Source organism: Melospiza melodia, chromosome 2, assembly GCF_035770615.1.
Source record: "Melospiza melodia melodia isolate bMelMel2 chromosome 2, bMelMel2.pri, whole genome shotgun sequence".
Classification (NCBI taxonomy): Eukaryota; Metazoa; Chordata; class Aves; order Passeriformes; family Passerellidae; genus Melospiza; species Melospiza melodia.
The window spans coordinates 22,683,015-22,701,209 of NC_086195.1; the positions used below are offsets into that span (position 1 = coordinate 22,683,015).

The 18,195-nt window shown below is 35.0% G+C and overlaps 1 protein-coding gene across 2 annotated transcripts in view; it reads left to right on the forward strand.

The window, feature by feature from the left end:
- NLGN4X (neuroligin 4 X-linked) overlaps positions 1 to 18,195 on the forward strand; it is a 162,762-nt gene that overhangs the window by 25,427 nt on the left and 119,140 nt on the right. For both annotated transcript variants that reach the window (XM_063147977.1, XM_063147983.1), the window contains exon 2: positions 4,249 to 4,332. The gene's annotated coding sequence lies outside the window, so the exon portion shown is untranslated. The remainder of the gene's footprint in view (positions 1 to 4,248; positions 4,333 to 18,195) is intronic.

Genomic DNA, 18,195 nt, shown 5'->3' on the forward strand with positions numbered 1-18,195 from the left:
AAAAATTCATATCCAAATAATTCTGAAGGCAAGATGATTTCTCAAGAAATGTTAGTACTTTATGGGAAAAAATAAGCATCACTGCAAATTCACATCACTTGTTCTGAGCTGCCATCATGCCTTACACACAGCTTAATTTCTCCTCTCCATCTGCATCCTGTGGAGGTGGCCTCAGCTTTCCATTTCTCTGTTACTGCTCCTTTGCTGCTGCCATGGTATCTTTGGTAGCAGCCCATTTTCTCTGAAGAGCAATCTCTGTTTATTGTTTGTGTTAGGCTGTTCTGCCTACTTCCTCTGCTCATCTTTGGTCTCTGCTGGACTTTTTCCTGCCCTTAGACCTTGCCAAGATTCATACAACCCTAATCTTTCTTTTTCTTTTTCTTGTAGTTTCTTTCTGAAGCCACCCACCTGTTTTGTGGGATATTTTAGTTATTTGTGGCTGAAGATACAGTCCCTCACCTCTGGCTTCAGAGGAGTGTCAATCTTTTCTCCCTGCTTTTCTCTGGATTTTGCTACCACAAGGGTATCCTCAGGGGACAGGCAGAAATCAAGACTACAGATACAGAAAGGTTCAGAGGTTCAATTATTTAGATCAGAAATAGGTGAGCAGAGAATCATGAGGTATGTATGTCAGAGGTAGGAAGAAGAAACAAATTTCACATCTCTTTCTGATCTGCTTGAAGACAAGGACTGTAACTCAGAATAGGCACATTGAGAAAGAGTGTGTGGATGAGAGGCTTCCTATCTTCTGGTGTGATGCTTTTGATTAAAGTTGCAAAATGGGTTTGCAAAATGAGAGGATTTTTCTGGATGAATTTCCTCCCTTTAGGCAAAGAGAGAGTTACTGCCTATTCAGCAAAGGAAAATTACATTTCACTGCCTTTGCATTGTTTGGTACTTAATTATATTTAGTTCGAGTAAAGAAATTAAGATATCACCATTCATTTCTTGGATAAATCAAAATCAGCATTATCTCAGCTGGTATAGCTGAAGAGTGGGTTGTTCGTTTTCTAACTTGAAGCCCACGCTCTTTGACTCATGAAGATTATAAGTCTACAATTCAGGATGCCTTTTTTCTCCCCACTAAAATACAAAGGAAGCCTATGGTCAGATTTAGTTATTTTGCTTTCATTTACTTTAATCAGGGCAAAAATTATTTCATCTGCATAACTCTGATATACCTCGAGCTGGTCTGTGTCAGTTTCCTGCTGTGAGATCTACCTCTAGCTGGCTTTCCTCTTGTGAACAGCACCGCCCTCCCGAACTGTCCAGGCAATGAAGAGTTGAAATAGCAACATCTGCTTACTTGATATTCTGACTTCTGCACTGTTGATTCTTAGGGGATATCACAGAACTGCCTGCATGCATTTACCCATGCTCTCAGGCACATGGTGTGATTCTTAGGGGATCCTGCTTGGGACCAGGAATTGGATTTGATGATCCTGATGGGTCCCTTCCAACTCAGCATATTCTATCACCCATTGTTTAATCACTGATTTTCTTTTTAATAGATAAAAATACTCAAAAAAATATTTGCTGTGAAATATGTCACTAGATACAATTTTTTTCAATTTAAAAGTGAGGAGACCTTATTGTGAAAATTTTCAGAAGAAAGAACTTGTTATGAAACCCAATTGAAAGTGAAAAGGGTATAAACACTGTAAAGGTTACAGGTTTAAAGATGTATTTAAAGATGCTAAAATTGGATTCAAAAGGGTACATTTTCTTAAAGGGACTTCATGAAACTATCTGCTCAAACAGAAAATTAAAATAGTCCAATAGTTGTGTTGAACAAATTTGGTCATCAAATACTAAAAAAAATGTTTTTAGCTTATATTTAGGTATTGCCAAGATCTGGCAGAGGTTTTAGGAATAGCTGGAGATAGTGGGTCATCATGTTCAAAACAAAACAGATTTTTTTTTTTTTGTAAGACAGAGATTTTTCTTTCTCAGGTAGACTAAGATGACTGTACATAGTGACAGAATGTCAGTGTTACTGGGTTCTTGTTGTATCACCTATAAAATCATAGACAGTTGTGGTAGTTCTGAGAAATTACTCAAAAAAGTAAGCTTAAACTGGGTAGCATTAAAACTAGGGCCATTATAGCACCATTAGGTTTAAGTTAGAAATGTGTCTGTGGAAGGGTAAGCAAATCTGGTATAGATTTCAGAAAACATATGCTTAGAGGGACTGCCAGGATCCCATAATATTTCTATTAAAATTTTGTAATTATGAGGAAATCAGTTTTCACAGATATGAAGACAACATAACTCTTTAAAAAAGAAAAAAGTCTGTAGACAATGCCTGTACCTTGTCTAAGTGCTAGTCTTAGTGCAAGTCTTTTAATGTGTACCTATGCTTCCTGATAAAAAGGAAGTGCAACATTTGCTGTTGCTGTTGTTGAAAGCAGTTGACTATTAGATAAAGTCTAAACATGAGCTTTAAAGGGACATTGTGATTTACTAAAATACATAAAATTTAAATTATAACCCTAGTAACCTACAATCAAATTCAGTTTGCCAAGGACAACTAGAAGACAGTGTAAGATAATGTAAAGGTGAAAAGAATAGACACATAGGTAAGGAGTTAAACTTGGAAAACCTAGTTCACAAATAGTACCTTCTTAATTCATGCTTTAAAGCTGAGAATATTTTGGTACCATGGAGAGACAGTTAATGCAATCTCTGTTACCAGTAAAGCTGAGTTCTCTTCTCTCTTCTCCTCTCTTTTCTCCTCTCTTCCTGTAGCAGCAATTAAGCTATAAAGGATGCTGAAATAAAGAAATGCAGGTTTTAAATAACTGAGAAGGGAAGCTGTGTTAGCCTTAGTGGATTTTCACTGCCATTGACAGCCATTCCTTAAATCCTTCCTTATTTCTTCTATCCTAAGTTTAATCACATACTACTGTTAGAGAATTGGAATGGCTGTCAGTCTATGTGAGCAGTGAAATCTCCAGTAAAAGTGCCACTGTCATATGGAGAGATTTAAGACATTACCATAGCTTGGAAGAAAGCTTGTCCTAAACTTCAACATCTGATTCCTCAATGGGTGTGTATGAAAAGCCGCAGTGTTGCCATCCTTCCCCTGCAGCAAGTGTCCAGATGGACACTTTGACAGTTTAGCCAGCGTGTTTCACACATTCCTTATTCATATTTCAGAATTTCTTCTTTTCAGACCTGTGTTCCCATAGCCGTCCACTGGTACTTAGAAAGATAATCACTGTGTTTACGCAGAATTGAGGCCTCTGTTTGCAGCTCTTGTAATAAATTGCACTTACAGGGAGTGGTTTGGTTGTAGAGAGTCAAACCATTCATGAGGAAGTATTCATTGTGATTAAAATTGCAGAATTTACAATCTGTGTGCTGATCAACTTAATGAAAAAAAGAATAAGTGGTATGAAGTGCCAATGCCTTTAAGAGCGATACAGAGAAACACAGAGTGCATGTTTCCCCTGCAAAATGTGTGCAGGGGATAAGTAAATCCCATAAAGTCTGCTGGCTTTGGAGGGAAGACAAGTATTTAAGGTACTAAAGTCTTGAAAATATTAAAATTACCTGAAATACATTTCTTAACACTATTAAGAAGGGTTTTAAATCACAGTGTCTCAAGATACTCTTGACAGAACAGACTGTTGGTAAATACTGGAATTTAATCTAAAAAGTAAACCTAACATGGATAGATTATTCAGAAATAGTCTATCCATTGAAATGTCATTTGAAGTATAAACTAAAGTTTTCAATTGCACATAGGAAAGAATAAAAAATAGTAAAATGACATTTAAAATGTGATTATTTTTATTTAAATTAAATTGAATATATTTTTATATATTTGGCTATTGAAATTTTATATTTGGCTATGCATAATATATGTTTTGAGAAATATTTAAAACCAAAGTGTTTTGTTATGATTTCTTCTGTATCTTGAATTTCAGAGTATTTACTTGCCTTAGCAGGTTCTCAAAATGTATGCTTTTGTGGTATACAGGTTTAAGGACAATTCTGTCTTTGTAGCAGTGTTCAATCTGCAAAGAAAAAGATATTACTAATAATTTTTATGACAGAAGTCAATACAGTGTGCTTAATGTATTTATTGTGTGGTTATTAATATTGTAATTTCTCTTTTTGTAATCTTGAAAACTAGCATTGCAGGTAATTTACTAAGCAACCATTTTTTTACCATTTTTTTCTCATACATTTGCATTTCTTTTCTTCATTTACTGAAGAGCACTATGTATTTTTTCCTAACAGGAAAAATTTCTGCTGTAACTAAAATGACATCATGCTGCCTCCAGTGGGGGAATGCTGAAGTCTTCTCAAAAAGACAACACAGTGGTAAGTACTAAAAGTATGTTCATAACAATTCTTTTTTCCATAAGAATATGTAAAAGAAAGATAGCAAGTCTCTGTTGCTGTTGTTCTTAAATGTGTTTGAAATATCTTTGCCATATATCCATTTAAAATGTTTGTTTACCCTGTGTTCATCCAATGAGACATGGAATACAGTACATCCTAAGCATTAGCACTGTTTGTATGCTTACTTATGTTAGGCATGAATTGTTATTATTTTTCAGCTCTATAAGTACTGAATGATACCAATCAGTTTGTAATTAAAAGACATGAGATTAGGCCTGGCTATTGTGACACTGCTACTTAGTAAGGTTTGGGGGTTCCAGGCCACACTGTACCAGACAGAGCTGTCTGTCTTCAGTTTGCAAGACAAGGTTGGGTTCCAGAGTTCTTATGGGGCTGTACTGAAAAGAGGCTTGGTTGCTGTTTCATACTGTTACCATAAAGATCTATTTTTTCCTCTCAGTTGTTAGCAAAATATGAGAGAACATGTTTTAATGTATAGCATGTACATAGCACATATGTGTATGTGTATATCTATGCACACCGATATATAAACATTCTTATTATGTCAATATAAAATATGTGATAAGGGTTTAATTTAGAAATATATGCATAGAATATGTTCTATTTATAAAACACCTTAATCTAATTACCATTCTTTTGTACTGTGCCTGACACATTGACTAATGAGAGGGGAATGAGATGTACAAGTGACCAGAAAAGTTTCTCTGGTGCAAATTCTTCCTTTTCACTTTATATTATCCATGAACTTTGAGGCAGATGTAACTTTTTCTGTAATCGTTGCACCAGCTGTAGTACAATGACGTTTCCATTTCATGTTGACACTGGGACAGAAGGAATAATTCAAGGAGAAGGAATAATAAATATGTGATAATAAAGTTGTGAATAAGCAATAATTCAAAGTGTGACAGGTTTGTTATGAAAATCAAAGGTACCATTACGTGAAGTGTAAAATTCAGACAAAGAAAATAACAACTTTGAAAATTTCTGTGATTTTTGCATCACTGAACCATGTTTATTCAAATTTGTATCAATTTACATGTAATTGAATAAAAAATACTTTATGAACAGGAACCTGTTTAATAGTTTATCATCCACACTGATTGTGGTAATAGCTGAACTCTTTGGAGTTATATAGTGACTAGTACAAGATGCATGAGTGTCATACATAGAATTCAATTACTGACTCTACTTCAGAGAACTCGTGACATATTTTTCAGGAACGAGGCAAGCAACTGATATAAAGAATACAAGACTCATATAAAACTGAAGTCGAAGTTGAAATAATAACTTAATTTCTTTGGAACTAACAAATTGTGGCACATTTGCCTTGTCTGGCATTAGAATAAGCCATAGTCATGTACCAAGAAAGGAAATTCTCATCTCTAGATCTATCACAATACACTGAGATAGACCACAGAAGCTGGGGAGAGGATTTTGAAGGGGAAACTGAGGGAGGGAGGGATTTTAGTTTTTTCTGTTTTCTCAGCATTTTGTTTGCTCTTCATAATGCACAGCAGGAAAGTCAGAGAGGAGGAGAAGAAAAGGAAGCAAACAACATTAAAGCAGAAAAAAGAGATGGAGCCTATTGATGTCTGGCTTTTAACTCACACTGCAAGTTAGTGAACATCAGAAGCCAGCTGTGCCTTTTGAAAATTTTCTTGCTCACCTAAGGTGATAATTGGACTATACATTAAAAAAAACCAAAGAAAAACAAGATTAGAAAATGAAGTTATAAATCAGCATAAAATTTATTTCTGCTTCTCTGCTTGCTAATTTTCTGAAGTAGCCACAAATATTTGTATTCAACTACTAGCCCTGAGGTACTCCATAATACACAACAGAAATACAGAAATATTTGTTAATTTCTTATTTGTCTAGAAAAGGTTTGTATTGAGATTTTTTTCAGGAGAAAAATGGAAATGGATCTGAAGGCCTTCAGGATAATTCATAATCCAAGCCAAACTAACCTCGAAGTTGTATTTTCAGCAAAAAATAGGGATCCATTTGGATAAACAAATTCCAAAAGATAACTAGGGATGATAGCTTGGATGGATTCTAACTATAACTTTGGCTATATTGGACTCTTATATTTGAGAGAAATACAGAAAGAAATCCCTACATCTTGAACTCTTTAACTGCTTACTTGCTATCTTTCTCATCCATAATTCCAGATAAAATTCTTCAACATAATAGACCCATTATCTTTCTCAAGAACAGAAACCATCAATTTAGGTTTGGAGTATGCAATGTGTGTTTCCTGGTTATGCATATACAATATAGTATTAAAAAGTGAAGCAAATTATTGGCCCATGCTTTGTCCTCAGATTTTGATTGTGCGTCAGAAATATAAGTGAGTTTAAATGGTGGGATTTCTTTCTAGAATCCCAACCTGACAGCTGAATGTGCAGATGGAGCCCTGTGGTAGTCTGTGAAGCGCTGTGTCATTCCTTTGATGTAGCCACATACTGTCAGATTCTTGATCATGTTCTCAGACTCTGATCAAACCTTCTGTCTTGTATCATTTATGGTAACAAATGTGAAGGAAAAATAAAGCCTTTTTATTAGAAGGCAGGAAAAAACCGTTCCAGTTTAAGTCTTGGGAGTTTTAGGAAACAGATCAACTCTTTATTCTCTGAGGAAAATCAGGGCACAATACAATTCTCATTCTTAGAGCTGTCAGAGCTCCTCAGCTTACTTTTCAGCTCTTGGGATTCAGATAAGAATTTTTGCCTTCCTCTTGTCAGGGTTTATGGCTGTACATGAAAGTACTCTTAACTTAGTAGTCCAGCCTCTGGTTAAGCAGCATCTTCAACTCCTCCAGTTTTCTTTTTAGGCTCTCACTGATTTGATACTCTTAGGTGGAAGAAAAATCCTCCCCTACGTTTCCTCTGTCTTGGTGAAATATCTGCACAGTTTTAGCATGGAAATCCTTCAGTTATGTCAGTTCCTAAGACCGTGTTACGGTACTTAGGCTCTGCTAATGTTATAGTGCGCGTTCTTCCTACCAAGTCTCTCTTAATTTTGAAACACAAGGAAGGAAGAAAAAAAAAGTACTCAGTTTAAAATTCTTCCCTTTTACAAAGATAGAAGGTGTGTTTTCCATACTGAAACACAAGTGATAAGCAAGAGCAACTAATGAAGTTACCAGTTGAACCCAGATTGATGGTCTAGTTATGTCAGTTAATTGAGGCTGATGCTCACCATTTCAGTAAGTTTCCAAATTGGAAACTGTATCTTCTTAAAAAAATTCCGGTAGTGTAAATTGAATTTAACACCTAGTGTCTGGAAATTTAACCAGACTTTAATGAGAGTTTGTCTAGATTTTGTTGTAGGATGTTCCACAGCTCTCTGTGCACCTAAAAATTTGTTTCCAGGGAGAGTATTCTGAAATCCTAAATCCAGTGTAGTTAACTGTTTCTCAGTTGATGTAGGAAAAATAAATTAAGTTGCATCATCTGCTTTGCTGTGAGATGTTACTGGTAAATCTAATCTTAACAAATCCATTACATCACTGGTATTAGGGTGTGTGTTTTCCATTAAAGGTAGAGGCCTACTGTGAATAGTGGAATCAAAATCAAATCAAAAATAGTGGGTTCTCTAAGGAATATAAATAATCCTTGCTTCCATTTGAATTCAAAATGATGTATCCATTATTTCTTATTCCAATATTTAGTTATGCATTTCAGTATGACTGACCAAAAGTATCTAAAAGTAGGTAAACTCTAATGATCTCCACCAATATGAGAATTTCTTAAGAAACCAAGTGAGAAATGGAAATAGGAAGCATTTTTCAAATATAAATAAAATAATAAATAGCTAACACCAAAACTTTCCAGGTCATTAAATTTATTTTCAAGTGGCAATGTATTTGAATAATTTTCAAGCTTCCACCTAAATTCATTAGCTTTTTTTAAAAGCCTTAGGAGGATAGTTAAACAATTTTCTAAAAATACAAGTCATGATTGTCTTAAATCTTTAGGACCAAGGCACTGTTCTTATCTAAGTAATGCTTCCAGAAATATAATTATTTTTGTAGAAAATTTATTTGAACATAACATTACACAAAGTATTGTACAATAGTAACAGAGAATGGTTAAAGTAGTGTAATTTCAACATTATACAGACTTCATGGATGATGAGAGTTCACTGAATCATAACATCATGAGCAATAAGTAAACGTGAAATAAAAAATAATCACACTGTTTTTCACAGACAGCTCATTTAAAGTTTAGTCATGTTCAATTCAAAGAACCAGAGTGCAAATTTTACTATCTCAGTGTTTAAACGTGAAAATGCTTTATCACTGTGACTAATATAATTTAAATCTACTGTACTGAATAACAGGTAATGACGTTATATCTATTATATCTTTTTCTACAGGGAACTCTAAACTCTTAAAAGAAGTTCATGATAACTCAGTGCTGTTGGGTTTTTGGGGTTTTTTGCCCCCTAAGAATAGTAAAGCTTTTGAGAGAATGATTCCAGTGCAAATGAATTACAGGCAAGCAGTTGTCCTCTTGCTGTCAAGGTTCAAAACACACTGTATCTTCATTTTGAACCACAGCTTGTTTTGTTTGGACAACTCAGTAGTTTATGGGAAAGAAGGACCATCTGTATCTGTTAATAAATATCCCTTTACCTGTTCTTCAGCAGTTAATCTCGCTCAGTTTTCATATAAAAGGAATGGCTCTGTGTAACAGCAACATCTTGTGTCTTCCTGGTATCTCTATGACTTAATTTGAGCTCTGCATCCTCCAGTTTCTTTTAGATGACAGAAGATGGTTTCTGGGATCATAGCATGGGACAATGATATCATACAATGCTTTTTATACATGTTGTAATCTAGGTTTTGTAACCAAGGGCTACATTGATGATGTAAGAAGTGATGTTTCTCAAAGATCCATACTGGGACAATGCTATTAAATATCTTCATCAATAACATTGACAGTAGTATTAAATGCACCCTTGGCAAGTCTGTGGATGAGTGATGCTACTGATTCAGTTGAGGGAAGAAATGCCATCCAGGGGTGCCTCAACTGGCTGGAGGAGTGGGTCCATGAAAACTTAATCAAGTTCAGCAAGACCAGTATAAGGTCCTGCACCTGTGTCATGGCAATATCCATTACCATTAGGGGATGGATGGTGAATGGATCAAAAGTAGCCTTGCAAAGAAGGATTTGGAGGTACTGGTGGATGAGAAGTTGTTAATAAGTGAGCAATGTGTGCTTGCAGCCCAGACATCCAACTCTATCCTGGGCTGAATCAAAATAGGTAGCCAACATGTTTGATGGAAGTGATTCTGCCTCTTTATTCTGTTCTGGTGAAGCTCCACCTTGAAATGCTACGTCCAGCTCTGAAGTCCTCAACACAAGAAAGACACAAACATGTTAGAGTGGGTCCAAAGGAAGGCCACAAAGGTGATCAGGGGACTGCAGCACCTTACCTGTGAAGACAGACTGGGACCATTGGAGTTGTTCAGCCCTGGAGAAGGCTCTTATGAGACCTTATTGTAGCCTTTCAGTATATAGAAAAGGAGAGATAAGAAATGTGGAGGCTTTTATCAGGGCCTGTAGTGACTGGGAGCAAAGGGAAATGGCTTTAAACTAAAAGAGCATAGATGTAGAGGAGCTGTAAGGAAGAAGTTTTTTATTGTGAAGGGTGGGGAGATGCAGGAACAAGTTGCTCAGAAAAGTTGTGGATGCCCCATCCTCAACTCAAAGCCAGGTGCTCAAGGCCAGGTTGGGTGGTTTTGAGCAACTTGATCTAGTATGTGGCATTCCTGCTCACAGCAGGGAGGTTGGAACCAGATGGTCTTAAAGGTCCCTTGCAACCAAAACCATTTTATAATTTTATTCTATTTCTGTATAATATCATACAGTGCTTGTCTATGCATGTTTATAAAACATGCAAATGTATTAAGGTAAATGGCTGAGTATATATAGAACAGATTGATTTTAACACTCATACAGCACTAAAGGTAGCACTGTGTATGCACCTCAGCATCAGAACTAGAATCTGGAGAGAAAGTAGAAAACCAGTAATGACAGAATCACATTCTGGGTGGGGTTTTGTGTTTTGTTTTTTTGATTTTTCCTCCTTTTTTTTTTTTTTTTTGTTGTTGTTGTTGCTGTTGGTTTTTTTTTTTTTTTTTTTTTTTTTTTTTTTTTTTTTTTGTTGGTTTGGTTTGGTTTGTTTTTTTTCTGATTTTTAGAGAAATTATATCACAGTGAAACCCTTCTGGGTAGTGCCCTTAGCATAGCTATTTGCAGCTGATTCCATGATTGTGTGCCATTGCCATAGTTTGAGATTGTTTATCAAACAGCACATGAGAAAAATTAAGGTTTTTGGTACTTCCAGGCAGATTTGAGTTTTTAAAAATAGGCTTTTAGTACAGTTTTAGGAAAAAACCCCCAAACTTCCAGCACCACTCCAGAGGGCCTGGATATCCCATGCATTCTATGTCATATCTGCTAAAATACTGAATTATTTCCATTCTGTGCTAAATGCGAGTAATCCACCACAATTATGCTAATCACTGCCCTGAAAACAAATTGATACAGCTGTTGAGTGACTAGGGAAGATGATGGCATATTTCTTTCTTGTTTGAAAGAAAAAAATAAAATGTTTTTACCAGCAGGAAGCCAAACTGCTTGTAGAAATTACTTAGAATTGAAAATCACTATTTGATTCTGAAGGTAAATATGTTTGTTTGTATATATGAATATAAAATACATTTAACTTTAATTGCATGCCAATTTAGACCCAGATAGCTGGTATTGTGCAGAATTTTTTGAGTGTTATTTTGCTTTTATTTTCTATTGATGTGGAAAATATATTTGTGTATATATATACACATACACATAGTGTTTTCTATTGTATCTTAAGTATGGAAGCTGAAATTATCTAAACCACTCTTTCTAAACCAGGTTTGTTATCAACACCCTCCACACATTTCCTTTCAAATATACTGCTTTGCATTCAAGTTTTCTTTTCCAAGAAAAAAGCCAGAGAAAGGGAACACAACACAAATATGGTAATGTTGTTATCCACAAATTAGAAAAACTTCAGAATATCTGAGTGTAGGTGAAACTACTCAGGTTAAATAAAATCAGATTCTGTCACCTTTCATTATAGGTTCTATGTCTTATGAAGATGTATGAAGTAGTACTCTTCTCTTTTTCACCTGGTTGCAGTTGTATTAATGGCCTTTCTGCTCTCACAGCATGAACATGAATTTAAAGCTCACACAAGTATTTACAGAATATTAGAAAAAACAGCCTGAATTTTTATGTTTCAATAGGACTTAGGGAAATCACTGAAAAAAATTGGTGCCTAATTATAATCTTAAAAAGCTGTATTTTTTCTTTGTGTAAGAAATCAATAACCTGCAACCAAATATCTATTAAAATTGTGATTTGTCTCTTCGGGGTGTAAACAAAGCTCTTTTATCTGGAACTAAATTACGCCTTTAATTCCATTGTAGTTTGTAGTCAGTGGAGTTAATTATACTGAGAAACTGTGTTGCTTCTGTCATTTGAGGCTTTTTGCTTGGCTTGAAACGTACGTAGGTGATATTTCATATGCTGTATCGTACCATTGTGACTACTGTTACTGGTAGACACGTGTCATGAATTTGATTCACAAAGATGAGATGCAAATGCTTGAAAACTGTGAATAATGAGGTACAGTCTATTCTTACTTAAACAACATCACCAAAACAAGCTGCAGATATCCCTCCTCGAGCAGAAAGGTTGGACCAGATGAACTCCAGAAGTCCCTTCCAACTTCAACCAATCTATGAACCTGTGATCTTCATTTAAGAGCAATTAAGTTTTTCTTTCCATGGATTTAAAATAACAGTATGACCCTTTCTCTTTTATTATATTAAAGTATCAAAAATGATGGAAAAAAACGCAAACAGTTATGCTACAAGTATAAATAATGGTGCTGAGTCACTTGAGAAGTTAGGTGATAAATAATTAGAGACTTAGCATTTCTATTGTGAATACAGTTCTATTTAAAAGAAGAAAGTTAAAAGAAATATACTATATTTCACCAAATGAAAGAGAAGTAAATACTTTAAAGACTACTGAAGTAGTTTTTATTTAATAATTTATTACAAAGTATTAGTGAAATACAACTCATTGAGTGGCATGGTGTGAGGCTACAATACAAAGTTCAAACAATGGCAGAACTAGAATCTGTTTTCGTTAGAAGCCATCAAAACTAAAATGTATAAACAGTGGGTAATAAGCTACATAAGGGTACAAGAAATTCACATCTGATATATCCAGCATCAAATGCATATTAATTTGAGATCAGAATTCATTAAAGCATATTTATCTGAAAACCAAAGCTTTTAGGATAGTGCAGTCATTAAGCAATCTGAGTTTATTAATTAACAAAGCAGGAGTTTCAATAGAGGAGTTTGAAAAAGAAAATGGATGTATTAGAATTTCACCAATGAAAATCGAGGCTGCAACACAGCAGTCACAGCAATTACACCAACAGGTCATTCTCTTGGCAGCTAAATAGTCTTTTGGAATATGGATTTTCAATGCTTTTAAATATTAGTTTAATATTACTGCAACTTTCTCTGAGCTTTTTAAAATCTAAATATTACCACAGTATGCTCTGAGGATAACTTTAAAAAAAAGGAGTTAAAGAGTTATCAAAACTTGTGTTGACATTTATTTAAAAACAAATTGGAACTCATTTGGCACAGAGTTCCTTTTCTGTGAAAAAATATATCATGGGGAACCTAATTCCTTGCTGAAGAATTTTTCCCTGTAGCTGTTTATGGTTTATTGTTTGAAATCTATATGCTAAAAATCATCAAAATCAGAAAAAAATTAAATAACTCCGTTTCTTTTTTGTTTGAAACATGAAATATGTCATCAATATTGCCAGAATATGGCAACAACACTTACTGTATTATTGTCAGTGTAGCTCCCATGTCCAGAAATACAACCATCTTTGTGCAAGACTTTAGGAAAGATAATTGTTGCAAATATGCTGGAATTCATGGCCGGAGAAATAATCAATCACACCTCCTGAATGGTTATCTTCAATACCTATAGAAGACAGTATTAAATTCCAAAAAAAGTGCTCAGCACCTTGCCAAGGTGATAGCTGTATCAACCTTTTGAGGAGCAGCAGCTGTCTAAATAAAGGCAAAAAGGAGATTTGAATTTCTTGTTTTGAGAATCAGTAAGAATACTGCTGGAAAAACATATCTGCACTTTCCCACCATTTAAAAATAATTTTATACAGCTGCAAGCAACACCTATAAAAGATGGATCTTTTTCTCTCATGCCAAAGAAGGCATTATGGAAGGAATTATTTTGAAGAATAAAGTATAAATCAGATCACACAGGAATTACTGACATATCTCCAATATGAGGTAGAATAATCTTCTCCGCTCTCAAAGGGATTTAATTGTCTGCTCTGACCTCCATCTGTTCTATTAATTGACTGCATTAGTTTTTGGTAGATATTTTTGGTTGGTATTATGTTTTATTAGTGAGATTTCTTGAGATGATATAATAGAAGCACACAGGAAGCTGTAACTCCTGCCATGTGACAAGGTATATTTTTTCTCAATCCTGACCTAAATCAGTTGACTGAGGGCAGGAAAAAATAGATCAGTCCTTCCTAGTCAACCTGGCAGCTGCAAATTGTCTTCTGTTTGTTTTGTTTTGGTTTGTTTTTTGTTTTGTGGTTTTTGTTTTGGTTTGGGGTTTTGTTTTGTTTTGTTTTTGTTTGTTTTTTTTTTTCAATGTCATCCCATATGGATATAATACAAGAAAGAAAAGAGAAAGAAAAACCCACTCAAAACCAAATAAGTTAAAAAAAACCAAAACAGAAACCCTTTACAAAATAAATTAAATAAATTTCTTCTACACATAAAAATAAATTTTTATTGATTGATTTGATGGCCATATTACTTTTCCTTTATACAAAAGGAAGCTAAAAACAAATGACCATGAAGAAGAAAGGAGTCATAGGAAAGAACTATCATTTGGAGAAAAGAGAAAAATTTGAGAATTAGAAGAGAACTGAGAGGGCTATGTGCAAAAGAGGAAATGTATAGAAGGTACCTTTTTTAAGAGGACATTTTCAATCAGGGAAGAACAAGAGTAAGATGGGTCTTCAAAAAGTACCATGGCATAATGTTTTGTCATGGAATCATATTGTTAAAAAATATTTCTCCTCATATTTTAAAATGCCAATGTAGTTTTGCATTCTTGTGAATGCAGGTAGAGTGTGCTAAACAACACGATAGTAATAATAAAAATAATAATATTGTATGGGTCTTGTTAGAAAGTCATTCATAAATGTTACTCATTGCAACCAAAAAAATCAGGACAAACATGTTTTTTAAAAATAAATAATCCAAATATTTCTAACATAATACTAATTTTCCACAAGCCTATCACTTCTATGTTGGTAAAGGCTAGTATTAGGTGAAGATGGCAAAACTGGATAAACTCATTCTCAGAGATATGATTTTACACCAGGGAAGATTCATTGCAACAGTTTTTAAAATAACTTAAAGGTGGCTATAACAATAGGTAGGAATAACAATGCTAATGGCAAAAACAGTAAAAACAACCCCAGAAAATAAAATTAATTGAATGGTAGGTGAGAAAATATCTGCATTTTAGTCTTAACTTTTTATACGGCATTTCCTATCAATGGATGCTACATTATCCTTGATAAACTATCAGGGCAATTAATGATAGAACAAGACAAAAACTGTTAAGAAACTCATAGTAGAATAAGCTTTTCCTGATTTTAGTCATGAGGACTTTGTTCATGTATGAAACAAACAGGAAAGTTACGAGGCTCTTAAGTCTGTGGTTATAAAGATAATTCTATGTATATTGGTAAGAAGTGAAAGAAAGAATCATCATGCTCTGGCTCAGTTAGGACAGTTAGCTGTCTAATCTAGATTAATCACTTGGGCTTTTTCAGCATATTCTTCAGGATGCTTTCATAGTGGTTGACTTCAAGTAATATTTAATGTCAAATACCTGTGCTACAGTAGGGAGAACTGCTGCCTGAAGTGTGTGCTTCTGGGATAGACAATCTGACTTTTTCATATACAGTTTGGGAAATGAACATGAGCTTTACTATTTGTTTCCAAGGTAGAGAAGGTACCTATTGTGCTAAGCAAAGTTGGAAACATTCCAATAATTGGAGTGAAGGGATGAACAGGAGGAGAAATGGTAACTTCTGTGTTTTTCGTTGGCTTCCATTTCCTACTCAGGTACAACTCAACATATTACAAAGCAAATATGATATATTACCTTAGATTTCTGAAAACCCTTTGATGCAAGAAAATATAATTAACTACATGTGAGATGGCTTTGAAATTTCCCATGGAGTGATAAGGATTGTCATGCAGATAATTTTGAGAGTTGTTTTTTTTTTCCTAAGAGGAAACATCACATATTGTTCTGAGATTTCTCTTGGAATTGTTAAAAGACCATGAAAGATGGTTTGATTTTTTTATCATTTGGGAGTGTGGGATTTGAAATGGAGGACCTTTTTCACTGAACAGAAAACTACCAGAAAAAGATTTGATATCTTTTCCAAGCTTACCTTTCTTGCTTTTTTGGCATGTTGATCAGTGGTGAGAAAAGATAACTCTGGTTCTGTCCATGGAATTACATCTTAGTCAATAAAATGGTCCGGGTGCTGTTCTCTGCCCCTGAGGCCACATAACATAGTGAAAATCTTTCTTACTAAAAATAAAAAAATAAAAATAGCTGTCTGTTGAAGAATAATTCTGGCCTACTCCCTGTTTGTGCCTGTGCACTGGCTGGTAGGTATGAATACTGGGGAAGGACAGTGTTGGAGTCCATGCTCTAGCCCTATCTACTTTCCTGCTTAGACCCTGAATTCCAGTGCTTACTGCATTGGCCTGAAAACAGCTCAAGATATGACTTTTGTATGATAATATTATGCTTAGCTTTTAGAATTCCATAGTATGTGATATAATTTACAGCTCCCAGTACTTATGTCGGCTAAAAAGTTAAGAATTTCATCCTTCATTATTGAATTCAGCATAGACAGGACAGTAAGCAGAGTATATGCCACAATCTCCTCTAGGCAAGCTTTTAAACTGTGTTTGCAGGGAAGAGGGAAAGGCAGCAGGCAGCACAGGAATGGTTTCATTAAAGTTGTTTAAAATCATAGAATAATACAGTATTTTTCATTGGGAAAGTCTTCTAAGATTCAGCATTGCCACACTAAACCATGTCCCTAAGTGCCACATCCACATGCCTTTCAAATGTCTCCAGGGATGGTGATTTCATCACTTCTGTGGGCAACCTGTTCCAGTGCTTAGCAATTCTCTTGGTGAAAAAAAAATTCCTAATATTTAATCTGAATTTCCCCCACTCCAACTTGAGGCTATTTCCACTTGTATTATTCCTTGTTATTTGGAAGAAGAGACTGCCCTCTACCTTTCTAGAGTGTCCTTTCAGGTATTTGTAGAGAGCAATAAGGACCACACCTAACTTCCTTTTCTCCAGGCAAAATGACCCCAGGTCCCTCAGCCACTCTTCCTATGACTTGTGCTCCAGCCCCTTCACCAGCTTCATTGATCTAGCAACATGGATCTAGTGAGGGATTCTGGTGATCCCATTTTTCACAATATTTTATGGAGACTTATTTTGCTGAGACATGTTCTCTCACCTCTTAATTATAAGGGGTTCAAGACAACATTTAGCAGATGAAAGCCCACTAAGTTAGGAAGAGAGCCATACAGGAAGAGAAGCTGGAGGACATTCCTCCTTATGATGGTGAAGTTGTCCACTTTCAAACAAGTAAAGAAAACCAAAGGGGAGTATTTACTCGATAAATGAATTTGATGATGTAAAAGCCTATTAAAGTTAATTTCCACTCACAATTTTTATTTTATTAAATAATTATCCTACAAACTACATAAGGCTTGCTTGAAATTGAGAATACCTGTCCAAGAAAATTTTTATTTTATGGGAATCCAATGTTAGAGACTTCTCATAGTCAAAGGGTAAGAAACTCAGAGTGAAGTTTTTTGGTCCAGGGAGAATGCTTCAGAGTCCTCATAGCTATCCCAGCCTTATTTGAAAGCTAATGTTTGTAACTTGGAAGAGGGAACAAAGGGTTTAGATTTCTTCAGGTTAATGAGGGTGGCCACTCAACTTCCCCATTTCCAGAATGAATGTATAATTGTGACATTATCATATGAATGAAGGTTGTATCACCACCTGGTAACTGAACCAGGTAATGCAATGAAAATGTCCTGCCTGTGGCTCCTGTGTAATTAAGTCCTAAGAATTTGTATAATAAAGCAGCAACTTCTTTTGGCCATATAATATATTAATGGTGTGTCTGTGTGTGTGTGTGTATTTACATGTGTTCATATGCCCAGCTAGTTTAAATTGCTTTTCCCATCCTCTTTCTGGTTATTGTAACATTTTTAATGTATCCTCTTCTGAGACTAGAATGCCTAGAGGGAGATATCAAATTCTAATCATTAAATAGCCTCAAGAGATCAAGTTGCATATCAATCAGTCCCTTAGACAATTTCTCAGTTGCCTCAAACAAGAGTTGTAGTTTCTTTCATCCTTGACAAAGGCATGCACTTCAGTTCAATGGAGAAGGCAAGAAAGGACTGAGACCTGTGAGTTTCTTTGTGTAATACGTAGACAAAACCTGTTCGATTTCATTAAGAATTTTTCTCTTCAGTCATTTGATCTTTCTTACAGAAGAGGAGTTAAGACTCATTCCGTGTTACAAATGCTTTTTTCTGAGATCTTGAAGTGGTAG